The sequence below is a fragment of the Cavia porcellus genome, unplaced genomic scaffold (assembly GCF_034190915.1).
Source record: "Cavia porcellus strain 051 isolate PalLab524CR breed Dunkin Hartley unplaced genomic scaffold, mCavPor4.1 scaffold_21, whole genome shotgun sequence".
In the NCBI taxonomy this organism is placed as follows: domain Eukaryota; kingdom Metazoa; phylum Chordata; class Mammalia; order Rodentia; family Caviidae; genus Cavia; species Cavia porcellus.
Genome location: NW_026947504.1, coordinates 28,798,259 through 28,815,926, shown reverse-complemented (window position 1 = coordinate 28,815,926; position 17,668 = coordinate 28,798,259).

The window sequence follows — 17,668 nt, the reverse complement described above, 5'->3', positions numbered from 1 at the left end:
CTGACATGAACAACCTTGTATTCTCTGTAAACCTCGCCCACTCCAACTCCCACTACTAGAATATTTTAAGGCAAGTCTCAAGCATTACATTAATTTATCCAGAACTATTTCTAAAGAGAGACTTCCTCTCTTAAATAAAAACACAATACCTTACTTTAATATTTCCTTAACATCACTTAGTAGTCACTGAGTATCTACATTTCCTGATTTTAAAATATTTATTTGCATGGTGTTAGGGATGCTACCCAGGGCCTCACATGTGCTAGTCATGTGCTCTACCACTAAGCTACATTCCCAGTCTATACTACAACTTTTGGCACTTTATTTGAATAAGAACCAAATAAGGCCCATACATTATAATTTGTCAATCTTTTAATCTATGAGTCCCTTCCAACATTTTTCCTTGCTTTTCTTTCAAGCCTCAAGGGTTGCTGAGTTTGTACTTTGCTGATAGTATACTCATGGTGCTTCTGTCCACATCCTTCAGTTCTCTGTATTTCCTATTAACTGGCGTTAGATCTAACAGCCTAGCTGGTCTCAGGTTCCTTCTTTCTAGCAGTTATTTCATAGGTGCTGCTGCATTTTCTATTAGGTGCATGACGTCTAGATTTTCTCTTCATGGGTAAAGACATGTTTGATATTTCCCTTATTCATCAATTTTCAAAATAATGAATTGAAAGGCTATCAGTGATTTGCAGTATCACTGTGAAATTGTGACAAAGCCCTTGGCATGTTTCAATCTGTTGCCATTTCCTGAAAGATGTGGGCTATGTGCCATCCCTGCCCAGTGGGAGGTCTCTAGGCTCTTCCTGAGTCCTTCTGACTCAACCCCACCTGGCTCTGCAGCTCAGCTGCCTTTGAGCATGCTGAGACACTGAGGGTCCTTTTCCTCACATTCTAACACAGCCCAGAGTCAGCCGTTTCTTCAGGAAGCCTTGTACATGTATGTGTGTGTCTTGGTTACTTTTCTCTCGTTGCTAGGACAAAACACCCAACATGCAAAATGAAGGAAGGAGAGGTTTATTTAGCTCACTGTTTGTGGAGGTTTCAGTCCGTAATCAGCTAGCTCCAAGGCAGGGTGGCATGGCTGAGGGGCAGCTATTCATGGGAGACACAAGTGACAAGAGCCAAAGGGCAAATGGACAAAAGCAGCCTCCTTCTCTCCCCTATATTGTACAGGTAGGTGCAGCCTCACCACCAATCCCAGCACTAGACAATCAATCACAAACCTAGACTCAGTCACCACCATGACTGAATGAGGCTTAGCGGGGACATTTAAACAAATCACAACAGTGTATATGCGTGTTAGCACATTAACCTGCCTTCCTTTTCTTAGATAAAATGATAACAATCCATATATAATTTTCTCTGCCTTGCTTTTTTCACTGACCCTTAGAGCTCACTTCACAATAGTATACCATATGTATGAATGTGTGTGTGTATATATGTTAATAAGCACTTGTATATCCGTTTACAGCTTTTCTTCTAAAGAATACAGATAAACATGTACATCTTTGAATTGTTCCCTAAGTGTTGTAATGAGTTCTGTTACTATTTGAAGAAATAATTTCTTGGACAAGTAAAAATTACATAGTTTGGCTGAGTATAATACTTTGTAATGAAAGACTGAGCTAGGACGAGAATATCTAACATGGAAACCTGGCTGATCCTGCACACTCGATTTCCTAGTGTGTGATGAAAGAGAACAGACAGGTGATGCTGGTTTATTTACTGTTCTTTCCTGTCACGCAATCTCAGTATTCCTTGCCTTCTCCCTCAGGCCTGCTTTCATAATTGCAGTGAAATGGTGACTTTGGTAAGTCTGCCTCACCTGCTGGATGACAGGCCCAGGAAGTGACCAGCATAATTACCAGACTCTTTACTCAGCCCAGCACCTGGCTTATACAGATTAAATGAGGCTCTAGGGTTTCGAGTGAGACAGCTTTAAGATAAGCAGCTGCCCATACAACTACTACAGGATGAATGTCTTAAAATCCAAAACCCAAAACTTTTTGAGACTGACATGATGCCATACGTGCAAAGTTCCACACCCCAAGATTGCCTTTCACGCACAAAATTATTTAAGACACTACGTAAAATTACCTTCAGGCCATATGAAGAAGTTAGCTATGCAACACAAATAAATTCATCTTTATATTTCTGTCCCATCCTCAAGTTATCTCATTACACAAATATACAAATATTCCCAGATCCAGAAAGGCCCTGAATGCAAAACACTTCTGGTTCCAAGCATTTTGGATAAAAGATATCCAACTTGTATTAATAAAGATACCAGAAAGTTTCTTTTTTTTTTAGCTAAGTGACACACCTAAAGGAAGCCTGCCCACACATCTTCCATTTTATAGTTCTCACTGAAAATGTGTACACATAGATGACGCTGGACGGCTGGCTACCATGGCTGTGTAAGACCTCTTCCCGTACCGACATGTGGCAGACTGCAGTGCCCTTGACAGTACTGCAGACAAATCGCACTGGTATGGACCAAACAGTTTCTAAGAATAATCTCAAGAATGTTAACATATTCCAAAGGCTTTCAATAGTGAACTGTTCCTGGCCATGGTGGCCCTGGCCTGTAATCCCAGCACTTGGGAGGCTGAGACAAAAGGATTGCTACAAAGTGAATTGAAGGCCAGCCTGAACTGCACAGCAAGGCCTTGTCTCCAAAAGACCAAAAGAAACAGTGAACCACTCCATCTAAAATGTATACAAGGACATAGTTTTTTATAAAGCTCATCAAAAGCCTAGGAAAGCACTGAGTGTTAGAAATTACACTGTTGGCCAGGCCCCAGCAAGACCCTCAGACTGCATCAGCACAAAGACAACAGGCCACATGCTGTGCATGCTCTTAAAAATCAGGGAGGCCACTGACCAAAGAATCAAGGTGTGTTCAGTACATGTGCCCACTCCCTAAAATGAATACAAACATTATGTAGGCAAACATTTAAAATAAAAATTAGTTAAAGCAAGGGGGGAGGACGTTTGTTAAGGAGCATTGCCAATTTGATACATGAAATACAAAGAGAATTCATAAGATAATCTGAACAAGCCCCAGGGGAGACCTGCATTAGAGTAGAAATAATTATAGCCCAGGCCCTGAAGAGACTGCACCAGCCACCAGGAAACACCCTTGTCTTTCGTGTTTCTTGAGTGCTGCTCAGGAGACAAGTGACAGGAGCACTAAAGACGCACCACCCTCACGTGGAACTGGCCCACCACTGGGAGGGTGAGCTTAGCAGACAGAAGAGCCAGGGACTGCAGCCAGACAGATCTGATGCCTCCCATTGGGTCCAGGGCACTCCAGGTCCTCGGAGCCTCGGTTTCCTCACCCGAAACTGCAGCAGCTCTGCCTCTGCATGCTTAGTTGGGGACATGAGTGTAAAGGTCCTGGCACAGCATCTGGCATGCACTTGACATGCACCCCATGACTCATTTGGGTCTCTTGTCCCTGGAGTTATGGTCTTGTTGGCCTGTTTCAGTGTGGGTTAGGCTGCAATGTACACTGAGAGACACCGCCTGATCCCCGAAACCACCAACCAGAGCTGGTTCAAATCCTACCCTTGGTATAATGGGTTGCCATGAACGGCCCTGGGATTGGCATTGGGTTCCCACATTCCTGAGTCTCATTTCTCTCATCTATGAGCAGGCATAATAATGTCTGCCCCACCAGTATCACAGAGCATCACAAGACAGCCGCAGGCCCACACTGTACCTCTGGGCTGGCTCAAAAGGACAGTCTGCATTCATCAACTACCTGCCCCTTCCTTCTCTCCTGGCCACCATGGTCCCTGACTCCTGCCGACCAACCCATAGCAGCACTAACCAACCACTGGTGTCAGCGGATGTCAGCTGGAAAGGGCAAGACCCTCCCAGGGCCTGAGCCCCCAACTATGACATGGGGTGGGGGTGGGGGCTGCTCCGCATTTCATTACTCCGATGGACCTCTGGCTCAAATCCACCCCATTCCCATCCCACACCCATCCTAGGGCACTGGGCTGGCTGGAGGCCTCCACACTTTCCCAGTTTGGTCTCCCATCCTCTTGGAGGCTCTGGTGGGGAAATTGGAGAGGAGCGGATGCTTGCGCAGGTCGGCTAGGTCAGGTCCGGCCTCTGCTGCTGGTCTTCTCCAGCTGCTGGTCTCCGGGGTTCTTCAAGTGCCAGTAAACCCCTCGGGTTTACTGCTGTGCCTTCTGGAACTAGGGGTCGAACTCAGGACCTCATGCTTGCAGGCAGGCATTTGTGCTGCTGAGCCAAACCCCCGAGCCTACTGCTGTGTCTTCTGTGGGCTCACCCTGTCCACACTAACGCCGACTTCATTTATGGGACTTTCGGAGCCCACACTGCCCAATTCAGGGCCGCCTTTCACGGGGTCCAGGGTGTCGGTGCCTCCTAGACCAGTCTGCGGAGCCTGCTGGGGCGGCCACCGACCCCTCAGCCATCTCGCAAGAACCCCGTGGAGGGCGGGGCTGGAGCGGGGAATCTTCTGGAAGGTCAGCGGGGGCGGGGTCTTCCTAACGACGGCCCAGCTCCCCGCTCCCAGGTCTCGGCCCACCCGAGCCCTCCCGCCTTCGGGGGTAGCCAGCGAGGACACGGCGCGCTGTCGCTGGTCCGGGAGGAGGGGAGGGGTGCTGTGGCCGCACGGGGAGCGTGGCCCCGACCCCGCGAGAGGGAAACTGCTGCTGGGGGGCAGGAAGCGCTCCTGGGCCCCTAGAGGCGGGTCGAGGCTCCGGGAGTGGGGGGCACTGCGCGGGGGTGGGGGTGTGGGGCGCTGCGCGGGGGTCGGGGGGCGCTGCGCAGCTCCGGGCCCAGCACCGCGGCGGCCCAGCGGGTGCTCGCCAGTGGGGGCGCCAGTGCGGCCCGCCTGCCGCGCTGCCAGCGGCCGCGGCCTGTCGGGGGGCCGGGCCGGGTCGGGCCGGGTCCGGCCGGGTCGCGCGGGCCGGGCGAGGCGGGCTTCGGGCCAGGGCGCACCTCCGCCTTCGCGGGCCCAGAGCGCGGCCACTTCGCCCTCCTGACCAGCGGCGGTTCCTCGCCTTTATTTCACCAACGCGAGCCCAGAACCTGCAGGTCCCAGAGACCCTGCTTGTCGCCCCCACCCTTGTTTGAAGGCGACAGTTAGGTGAAGGCCTCCCGGGCGCTGTCCGTGCCTGTTGGAAGAGCTGCCCGAGCTCTTTCCCCGGGCTACTGCGCGCAGCCCGGCCCCGTGGAGCCCCGCGGCCAGGCAGCAGGGACACCCGGTGCTGGTAGCGCTGCCCGGTAGAACGCGGCCACCGGGGGCTCCGCGGAAGATGCAGAGCCCACGGATTCTAATCCCGGGCCAGTGCAGAACTTAAAAAAAAAGGCAAAGTTCAGTGTAACAAGAGTTCATCTGAAGAGAAAAGGTGGTAAAGAAAGAGATCAGGCAGCTACCTAGAGGTGGCAGGGGGCTTCAGCGCTGGAGCCAGACCTCGTCTCCCTGGCTCCTGGCACTGGGACGCGCCTCTTCCCATCTCCCGCGTGGACACTTGTCCGTCCGTATCTGATCCGTCCCTTGACCGTCCTTGACCCTAACCTAGGCCTTCTGGACAATTAGTTTCTTCCTGTCCCTGTGTGGTGGGTGACTGAAGGGGAGGGCCTATTAGAAAGGCAGCATACTTACTGATTAAGTGAAGGGGACTTGTGTACATGTGTGTATACTGATATTAACGTGAGAACACGCATACATGTGTGTAGGAGTAGGTGCCTGTGCGCGCGTGTGCCTTACCTATTCAATCAGAGTCTGTGGGCGGCTGTCTCTTATAACCCTTGTGTTTGATCAGGTGGGTGAGGGGAGCTGGCTTTCCAGGTAATTGTGTTTGCCTGGCGCCTCTCTCTAGTCTAGCTAGCTTTTCTCTCCTTTGTCTTTCTAATTACCCTAACTGAACAGGTAACTATGAGGGCAGAAACTGCTTTTGGCAGTAGAGACAGAAACTGTTTTTAGTAAGAGTTCCTACTGATCTCAGTAAAGCTCTGCGAGGTCTTTGTCCTATCTTTCCCCTACCTACACTGCCACCGTCTCTACCTAATGGCAGAAAATTGAGCTCTAACTAAACTGCTATAGAATGTCAGTTTTGATATCTTAATTGAATAATAGCTGTTACTAACAGGAAGAATTTGTATAATAAACAATTTGACTAAGGAGGAAGGGAGGCTGGTCACCCTATACATCCACGTTTTCCCTGAGTACTAGGGTTTACATCAAAAAGAGAAAGAAAGAAAGAAAGAAAGAAAGAAAGAAAGAAGAAGAAAGACTATAATCAGTCCTTTCACTTGGGGAGTCCTTGTTGATCACTGAGCTGAGGCTCTTCTGTGACATTTAGCATTCTGGATTCTTTATACTTTATTTTCAAAACAAAAAACCAATCGTCCATGACAAGAAGGAATGAATGAAGCATAATCCGTTTTGACAGATTATGGAATTAGTCCTGTGTTGGTTCACTTACTATCAATGTTACCAGTTTAGCTTGATCTCAACAATATTAAAGAAATACTGTACAGGAAATGAAACGTGCATTTTCTAAATCTCTGTTCCTCTCCAAGTCCCATTAAAATGACCACAGAGTTGTTTCTGGAGTATAAATCCCTCATAGTGAAGGTCAGGGAGAAGGCAGTAGCAGATGAGACAGCGGACACTTCCTGAGGGTGGAGAGACCAGTGCTGGCTGCCTTAGCAGCCCCATGAAGCTGCAGCCTCTCTGCCCACCGGCATGTGGGCTCTGCTCAAGGCAGAGGCTAGGCAGGGCCAAGCTGGAGGCCAGGAGGAAGTCTCTGGGGACCAAAAGAATCTGGCCATGCGGTCCTCTTTTGAGGGAGATGGTAACTGAACTCAAGAGGCCATGTGGACAGCAAATGCAGCTAAACACAGCCTAACAGTCCCGAAAACTGGGGTTACAGTGAGTGCACCCTGAACAGTGAGAAGCCCTCTCTGGGATGGCAGGTCCCCCCAAATGCTGGGGAAATCCACTGCACAAGCCCTTTCTGGTGCACAGTTCAGTCGGCTTTTATTGTGCTACTCACGTATGAAGTCAACTAGAACTTTGAAAAACGCTTTTAAAAAGATAACAAGCTAAAAAAAATTAGAGGGGAAAAGATAACTTAGGAGCAGAAAAAAATTATTCTGCCCAAACCTCCCACTATAATTAATATCCTCAGATTAAAGGATATAATTTCCATGAAACAAGAAAGAATGGTTATAAAAATGGAACATTGAGACAGCAGGGTACAATTCTAGCAAATTAAAGGTATGACAGTAGAAATTCATAAAATAAACAGAAGTATGACATCACGGACATGCCAGAGCAAGGCACATAAGGAATGATTCTCCCGAAAGAACCATACACTGTGAAGATGGACTTCCGTCCTCAGGGAACTTGATCTAATCCGAACTGAGAGCAACCAGGCCCCAGCTAACTGAGGCAAAGGGAGCTGAATTTCAGGAAAAGAATGTGAGTGTTTAGATGCTGAATACATGCCACGGATCCATGTGGTATAGGCTTGGTCCCTAGGATGGTAGCATTTTGGGGAAATAGTGGGACCTTTAGGAAAAGGGGCACCATCTAGGAGATCTGGGAACCTGGTCCATCTTTCTCCTCTGTTTTCTGGTTCATGAAATAAGCAGTTTTCCTCCAATGTACACTCCCCATCACTCTCATCCATGTGATACATCAATCAGAGGTCAAAATGATGGGTCATAAGCTAGAATGTCCAAAGCCATGAGCCAAAACAAATCTTTTCTTTTTATAGTTATTTCAGATGTTTTTGTAGAGTAGTGCCGAGCTGTCTGACACTACCTGAGTTATGGTGTTATAGTAACCAAGCAGGTGGGTAAGTGGTGGCCTTCTTAGCCTGTCTGACTACCATTCCATTCCCTAGCCATGAGGTTGTGGTGCTCTAGGGGCGCCAACCACATCCCTGGTGCAGCTTGCTGGTACCAGGGGGTTGATACAGTGTTCTGGAGAATCTGTGGGCTCCATACCAACAGGAAGTAAAGACTAAAGCAATGTTCTAATGTTTGGCTTAGCCCTGGAGGAGCATCCCAGCTCAGAGTCAAGCCACAGTAAGAGAAGGAATTTTTCACCCTTTTGTGTCTTGAGCTCCAGGCATATAAAGAAATCCTTCTGGTTACTGCTGACCATATACAGAAATTAACTCAGAATGGATCAAAGATCCAATCATAAGGCCTAAAATTTGAAGTTCTCAGAAGAAAACAAGGAAAATGTTCATGACATTGGATTTTGGCAATGGATAAGACACCAAAAATACAGGCAACAAAAGTAAAAATTGGGGCTGGGGATTTAGCTTAGCGGCATAAGCACCTGCCTTGCAAGCAGGCAGTCATGAGTTCGATTCCTGGTACCGATAAAAAAGAAAAAGACCAAAAAAAAAAAAAAAAAATCTGGTCCTGGGATTTAGCTCAACAGCATAAGGGCCTGCCTTGCAAGCATGCGGTCATGAGTTTGATCACTGGTACAAAAAAAAAAAAAAATTCAAAAGTAAAAATTGTGCTTTATAAGAATTTTAAACTTTTGTACATTAAAGGACACTATCAAAAATGGAAAAATGAACACAATAGGAGAAAATGTTTGTGAATCATCTGCTTAAGGTTTTATAATCATTTTTTAAAGTCTCTTACAACAACAATAAAAACAAAAGAAACAGAAAGCTCCATCCCTGAAGACCAGCTACAGAGTGTCTGCCTAAGACTGAGGCTGAAGGGGAACAACAAAACTCACCTGCGGTCTCACCCCAAGCCTGGCACTAACATCAGTGTCCTGCTGGTGGAAGATCAAGAGCAGTGTGGTGCAGTACCACAGGGAGGGCTGAAAGCTGAACAGGAACAGCAACAACAAAAATCCTGATTAAATAAAACTTTCCTAGCTCCTGAGTCAGAGTTGCTAGCTGTTGCTAGAACTCAAACCCTGCTCATCCACTAACCAGGTTTGCTCAAACCTCCACACTAAAGCCTGACAACAAAGGAGACATACCACATCCGAGTATGAATTCGGTTTATCTTATGTTTCTACTGTTCTTCTACATATAACACCCTGCACTTAATTCAAAACTATAAGACACAGGAAAGAAATACTCCAATCCATTAAAGAATAAAGTTGTCAGCAGAATCAGACTCAGAGATGAACCAGATCATGTACCTGTCAGGGATACACACTTTAAAAATAAACTATGCCAGAGTGAGACGCGCCTGTAATCCTAGTACTCAGGAGGCTGAGGCAAGAGGACTGCAGTGAGTTCAAAGGAGACCTGAACTGCATAGCAAGACCTTGTCTCAAAAAACCAAAACTAAGTCAAATAAAATAAAACTATGATTCATTTGTGGAAAGATCTAAAAGGAAAAAATGACAATACGCTGGAGAAGAGGAATTCCTATAGAGAAGTAGAAACTATACAAAAGGAAGTTTAGTATGTATATTTAATGGGCACTGACTCTAAAGAGAACAACTGCTACACTGAGGCAAGCATGGTCATTCAGAGGCGCTGGGCAGACTACAGTCTGTGACCAAAGTGTACAGGATCTAGATTTATCACAAATTTACCAAATCAAGAATTCCAGATAAAGTTTCAGCTTCTTTTGCTTGCAGGTCATAAAGAGTATGGTTGCCGCTCTAACATCCTCATTATCTGTATTTTGCTAGCAGAATAAAAAAATACCAACGACATCCACATCGGGACAAATAAAGTAAAAATGTTTGGGTCAGGAAAATCACACATCTCTCACATTCACAAGAATACATAACCCTTTAGTGAACAGAAAACTGAAAGTGTTAAGCATCAAGTAGGATCCACGCTCCTAACGTTGCCAGCAGGACTTTCCACAGAAGGGGACACATTCTGTAAGAGCTTATCGGGTCCACAGGGCAGTGACCTCGAAAACCTTAGCAGGAGGCAGCTAAGACCTAATGCCACTGCAGCTTCAGATTGAAAACACAAATTGTTTTCATTAAACTACATTTTAGGCACCAAAAAGGAACCAAATGGAAAACTTAAAAAATGCAATATTGGATCAAAGAATTCATTAACAGATGAGTCATCAGATCGAACACAAGCTGAGGGAAAACCCGATGACCTTGCACACAGTGAGTGGAGTGACATTAGGGTTCTCCACCGCTACACCGGCATCCAGAAGATGATGGTACTGTCTGCAACCTGCAGTCAAGACTCCATGAGTCAGCTGGCCCAGGCTCCCTGCCACCACTGTAGGGCTCAGTCAGACCTCTGACTTGCTCACTGGAGACTGCTGAAAATCCCGTGCTGAAAAATGCTTATAGTTTCCTGCTCTTAGACCGGGAAGAAGGCTTTACCTTCTTTGTTCCTGGTTCATTCACAGTTAGGCTTTCCACAGCAGCTACCTTCCGCCCTTCCCTTCTGCTGAGGCCTTTCACCAAGACTGTGACTCAGGCCTGCTCAGACCACCCTCTCCTGAGCCTCCAAGGGCTCTGATGTCCCCACAGGCTGTGTCCTCAGCCTCTTCCCGGCTTGGTAGCTGACGGTTCAGTCTGTTGCATTTGATCCTTAATTAACTATTTTCTAATCAAACAGGACTCTTCCCAGAGCTGAGTGAGACTAAACAGGTTTGCTCAAACCTCCACACTAAAGCCTGACAACAAAGGACACATACCACATCCGAGTATGAATTCAGTTTATCTTATGTTTCTACTGTTCTTCTATATATAACACCTTGCATTTAATCCAAAACTATAAGACATTCACAAGAACAGGAAAGAAATACTCCAATCCATTAAAGAATAAAGTTGAGTCGGCACAACCAAAGGCTAGATGTAGTAGTATAGCGCAAAGCTTTCCCTTTACTGGGAGTTTCACTTTGTGGTCACCACCATGTATGAACTGGCCTAGAGGGTTAGAAAGCTGATCGGCAGCCCTGTAGAAGATCCCACCAACTGGCTGTCTCTCGAGCTGGGCTCCCAACCTGCCCCTGTCAGCTACCCACAGGTCCATCTGGACATCACAGGGACCGTCCTGCCTCTGCCTCTTGCCATTGGGCCAGGAGCCTCTCCTGGTGGAGACTTCCTTGACCCCTCCTCCCGCACAGGCACACACCCACTGAGACTGCCTCCCCCTCCCCACCCTGACTGTGCCTCAGCCTTGCCCATCTCCTCCCTTTGCAAGTGACCCTCTGCTTCCCTTCCCACTTGGAATTGGGTGCCGCTGGTTAAAAACACTACAAGCTTGTCCTAATTGCATATAGATTATAGTAGGAATGTAGTAAAGTTGACTTTGAAATCAAGCAACTTCTGTTAACCACAAGACATATTTTTAGGTATATGATGAACACTATAAATAAGTGAAAAATCGTATCTATCAGAAAGGATTATTAATTACTAATACAATTAAGTGGTATGCTCAAAATACAGTAAGTGTTCAAAAATATTACAGTAAAAGTCCCATCACCATTAACCCCTCTCACTTCAGACACACTTGTCACCTCATTCCCGCCACTTTCAGAAGTAGTTCCAGAAGTGCTGTGACCCAGTGTGATCGAAAACACTATCACGATAGCCAGCCAAGAAGGCCAGCATTACAGTGTGTCCTCCTCGGCTTACCCTCGAGATGCAGTGCTGTGCAGTTTCTGACTCTTCCCGGAGCCAAAGTGACCATTCCACGTAAACACCTTGACATCGAGGTAGAACATCAAGGCCGCCACGGCTACACAACTGAGGACACTTCCGAAAGGAGCAAGAATGATGGGATACAAGTGTCTTTCACTGTAATAATTTTTAAGATTTAAATATGCACACTTGTATCTCTCAAGGAGGATTTGCACTGCCGCCTGACTGAGCAGTGGTGAGCAGAGGCACTGCAGGGACCCGCTGGGGCCCATACTCCCAGGAGAGACCTCCAAGGACCATGGTGGTTCCCAGAACTCGGCAGACAGGCAAGGAAGAGGGGCAAGAGGGGACCGTCACAGGGCACAGGGTCACACTCTGAAGACCACGACTGAACTAAAGAATACCACAGAGGAAGCAGGCCTGGGAGAAGCTGCCATGCTGTGACGGACCCGGAGTCTGCCACGGGGGGCTGGGGAGGGGGATGGTGGCGTTTAGTTTTCAAGCAATGGAACACTGTCTTCCAGTCAAAAACAGATAAAAGCAGAAATCTGACTGAGGGTGAGGTCAGGGGTCTGGAGGCCCCTTATCCCACTCAAGAATTCTAGAAGTGATTCCAGGTGTCTTTGTAGAACAATGAAATGTGAGTTTGAAAGCCAACTGGCTTGGGAAATCCAGCCTCTCCTGGCCATGAAGTCCGAATACTTATTAAAATATTTGTACTAAACTACCTGAATACATGTGTAGAGTTGGACTATCTAGTGAAGAGTTGAATCTGACAGTATTCCTTTGTGACTTTTCCCCCTAAGAAACTTCAAATTATTGTACTTCACGATAAGCGTCACCCTGTACCGTGCTGCCATTATTTGCTCTTAACTTCAGCACAGACGCCCAGGGCTAGCACCATCAGGACCGTCCTCTGTAGTATCTCTCTTAATTTTTTATCTATCCATTAAGTATTCTGTAAGTAATTATGAATTACTATGCATACATAAACCTATGTGTATATGTAGACAATTGGGAAAAACATTTAAATCAGGCATCATCTGTGCCCCTAAAATCCACGTATTCTAATGCAGGAGATGATGCAATATAATGTATACAAAAAGTGTACGATCTGAACAGGATATTATGGGAGCCCAGAAAGAGGACATCTACATTACCTCAATGCAGTGAGCACAGGTCTAGGGAGTTTTTCCAGGGAGATGACATGCAATGTGAGTTTTGAAAGATAAGATTAAGCTAAAATCAGATGATTCATTAGAGAGATGAGTAAAGCCCAGATTGCACTTTATTCTCTTGTCTCCCAAAGATAAAACTATAGCAGAGGTCAGATGAGCGCCTACAGAGATAGAGCTGGGCTGAATGAGGAGAGAGAGCTTAGGTGTTCACCGAGGAACTGGGCTGCTCAGCACCCCACCTGCACGGTGGTCACACAGATCTGCCACCTACCAGAGTCCACAGAACTATAGGGCTCCAAACAGTCACACTAGCTATATAATAATTTAATTTGAAAAAAAATGAAACAGCTCAAAAGTATACAACTGCTCCTCAGGAACAGTCGGTCAAAGATTAAACATTCAACAAATTGGGGGAAAAAGGAAACCAAATATTTCCCTGAGTGCGTGTGTATATGTGTGCATGTGTGTATGTATATATTCACTAAAGGAGGGGCTCATGAAACACTGCCACATTCAGTGTTTCCAGTTCCTTTTAGTAGATCCTAAAAAAAGGATGTATTTACAAAATCTGGCTTCCATTTAAATTGATAAAATTTTATAAAATGTAGTTTTTCAAAGTAATATAAAATATACAGATATGTAAATGAATAATTATATAATTAAAATTTGTATAGTTATTTTAATTATTTATCAGTAATGTTCAAATGCAATCTCTTATAATGTATATTTTAATTCAATTATTTTAGTTATGAGAAAACCCAGTTGGATTTCTCAATACCAGCAACACATATTCCAAACTGAAAATTATATACACTATTTACAGTAATATACAAAATACCAAATGGTAAATTCTTATTTGCAGTAGTTATATTCTATAACATCACTGCAGACGTCAAATTATCAAAACACAGAACTATTGCTCCTAGGGGAAATAAAAGTTTAGGATCCTGCAAGCCTCTGATCATAGTATTTCCCTCAACTCATCACTAATAAGTTCGTTTCACTTATATTTCTGTTCAGAGTTCTCTAATGTAGTGTTGATTCACTAACATTAAATCACAACCAAGGACACCATAACCCACACCTAAGTGAAGCTTCTCCAACACATAGTTTCTCCAGAGGGCACAGCGTGACCTTAGCACTACCCTGGCAAAGCCGCCCTTCTCACAGAAATATTCTCAAAACTAGCAAGCACAGCACAAACAGAACACAGAAGGATACTGTTCACAGCATGAGAGCTGAAACGGGAAGACAGCACATCACCCTTCTCACCTCTGATGCAATGCACACCCTTGGGTGATGCAACATTTTTACCCCTCTGCCCACCCACAGGAGCCCCATACACAACACCCCACTTTGTGAAGTGCTGGGGAGCAAACCCAGCCTCATGCCAGCGAAGCGCTCTATCTACCAATGAGTGTTGCTCCCACGTACTGATTTTAAAGTTACAAGTAAATTTTAGTGATTAGAAATATTTTCAAAATCAGAATACATAAACAAGGATCAGCTGTGCCCAGGAATGAATCTAACAAACAAGATGTTCAAGGCCTCTACACAAATACTGTCAAATGGTAATGGGGAGAAAGAGAAGAAATAAGTCTAAATGTACAAATGTGTGTATAATGTTCTTGACTGGAAGATGCAATGTAAAAATGGCAACTCTCCTTAATGTAATCTGATGCAATTCCTATAAAAATCCCATTGTATATTTTAGTGAGCATCAAAAAGCTGATTTAAAAATATACATAAGGCTGAGAATATAACTCAGCAGCACAGCACCTACCTAGCAAGTGTGAGGGCCTGAGTTCCATTCCCAAAGCAGAAGGAAGGAAGGAAGGAAGGAAGGAAGGAAGGAAGGAAGGAAGGAAATAAGAAATGTGTATGTGTGTATGTGTGTGTGTGTGTGAAAACATCAAATTGTGCACTCTGAAGAGACAAAATTTTCACTTGTCAGCTGTACTTCAAGAAGCCAGCAACATTTTCCATGGGAACACAGAGGGGCAGGAGTAACCCAGACTGTGGAGGGGAGTCTGGGGGGAATTTGCTCCAGCAGTTCCGTGAAACTAGCACAAGGTGGGTAGCTTGCCCAGCGGAAGAGGACAGAGCCAAGCAGAGTGCAGTGCGTACGTGGACATATGGTTTGTGACCAAGGCAGCACGGCAAACGATTTTCTCCTTTTAAAATGGTACTGTCAGTTAACTAAGTGGAAAGTATGAACACTGACCTTTACTTCCTGCCATTAGCAAGAATTACTCTTTATGAACCTCAGTTCTAAATGCAAGAGGATCTAGAAAAGATTAACTATAAAGGACAGAAACTGATTTAAAATTTTTTGTGTAGCTGGGGATCAAACCCCAGGCCTTGCAACCCCTGGACAAGCACTCTACCCCTAGGCCACAGTCCAGCCTCACTGCACTGTTTGAACACTTCATTCACTATTTATGACTTAAATTTTTACATAGCTATGTAACTTGAGACCTAATTTAAAGCTTCAGTACATCAAAAGACATCTAAACACCATTAACAGAGTGAGAAACCACAGCTCACAATGGGAGAAGATATTTGTCACATCTTTACTTTTAGAAGAACTCCTACAATTTAAAAAATTAAAACAATAGCTAAATAAGAAAAATGAGTAAAAGCCCATTAATAACTTGTAGAAGCATTTCCAGAAGAGAAGGTAGTGGCCCATAGTATATGTGAATGGACTCCACTTCATTAGGAAACTGCAACGTGCAAATTAAAACCTCCATGACATCCTATTTATGCCCAACAGAATGGTCAGATACGGGGCAGCTGACTCCACCAGGGTGGGTGGCTGCAGGGAGCCCTCAGAGAAGCTGGCAAAGGTGAGAACCAATGCAGCAATTTTGGAAAATCATCGTGTGTCACCTGCAACACTGAATATCCGAATGCCTTCAACACTAGTTTGCTGCCATAACAAATACTGTAGATAAGAAGACTCAAACAACCATACTACTAAGCTTTGTTAGTTCATCAAACAGAATAGTTTCACTGTCATTGTTTGATTGTCCACTTTTTATGCTTTGATTTTGTAACTTGAGCAACTACTTCTAAGATAACAATATGTAATTTATCAACTAGTGATTTCTTACTGTTATTCTTTTTGAAATTCTGTATCATTCTTAGCCCTTTTTCTGTTTTGCTTTTTTTCTCTAAGTAAAAAAATAAAGAAGTGTCTGTGTTGTGGCAGGCTGCGGCCACCTCAGGGAGAGAACCACCAGCGTCTCCTGAGATCTGCGCCATGTTGGAACTCAGGGCACTGGGAAACCAAGCAACCAGCCTGCCTCCCTAAGCAATAGTGAGCCTACCGGCGCTCGAGCAGAGAATCAAACATCCACCTCCTCCCACCCCTTAGCAAATTGGAGCCAGAGATCTGAGCATCTTTTGGGAGGTTGACCACATGCAAATAAGAGGGATTTCCTTGTACCATCTCTTTGAAGGCAAATATTTTTACTGCTGTTTTGCTTTGTTCTAATTAATTATATTGCTCTATTCAATATTCTGTTTTGACAAGTTCTATAATGTTCTGTATTTCATTTGATTTTGCTATACCTGATTGAAAGGACAACTATTGTGAAGATAACAAGATATACTGTGGAACCTATCACTGTTATCCCGGTAACCTGCTGTGAGTTCTGTACAGTTTCACTGCACTGTCTCAGTTGGCTTTGTTCCATCTTGTTCTGTTGTATTTTACTACCTTCAAAATAATGAAAAATTTTTAAAAATAAATAAATAAAAGATGACTCAAACAACAGAAGTGTATTTCCTCACAGCCAGAAAGCCCAGGACCGATGTGGCAGCGGGCTTGGTTTCTCCCGGGGCCTCTCTCCTCGGCAGTTTCTGGACACCTTTTTCCTGTTCTCACATGATCTTTCCCACATCTGTGCACCATCTCGCCTCCTGTAAGGACACCTTGGATTTTACGCCCTCTAACAGCCTCTTTCACAACCCTCTTTCAAATATCCTCACTGAGGTGCTGGGTTAGGGCTTCCATTGTGAATTTTGGGGGAACATCAATCAGTTCAAAACCCTTTACCCTCTGCGTCTTCTGGAAAATCATCAATTTCATATCCCTTTCACATATAAAATACACTTACCACAATCCTCATAGGCCCCAAAAGCCTTAACTATTTGAAGATCAGTTCCTAGTCCAGACCTCACTTAAGTATCACCTAAGTCAGATATGGGGGAGGCTAACGGTAGGATTCACCCTGAGAGCAGCTCCCTGCTAGCTGTGAACCTGTGACTCCACATGAGTCATGTGTGTCCGTGACAGTGGGCTGTGTAGGAAGACAGTCCTGTTCCAAGGAGTGCTGTCTGCCAATGGAGCAGCAGCCTTGCTTCTGGCCCACAAGGAGCAGGCTGACCCCTTGGTCCTGGGCCACAGTCACCTGAGGCCCTGCAGCTGCACGGTTTGCGTCTGTCTGCATCCACATTTAAAACTTGGGCACTGGAAAAAGAAGTTCAAGCATGGGGTTCTGCTTTATTTTTGGCACAGGGAATTGACCCAGGGCCTCATGCACACTCAGAGCTAAGATAATTTCAAGGTCAGTCTTGTTCAAATGTGTTAGAAGTGGTGTTATGGTGTTCTTTTCCTTATTTCTAGTTTTAGGGGAAAACAATTCTCTATTAAAAATAAAATCAGCTATTCATTTGGAAGAAAAATATTTTAACACATATAGTATACTAAAAGAATTCAGATATATTAATGCTCTAAACATGAAAACAAAATGAATAGTAGGAACCTAAATGATAAAGTTACTAGTAAAAAATAGGAAGGTGTTGTTATAACGTTGGAATTTAAATAGATTTATTACCTTGGCACCAAGGTCAAAAATAATAAAGGAAA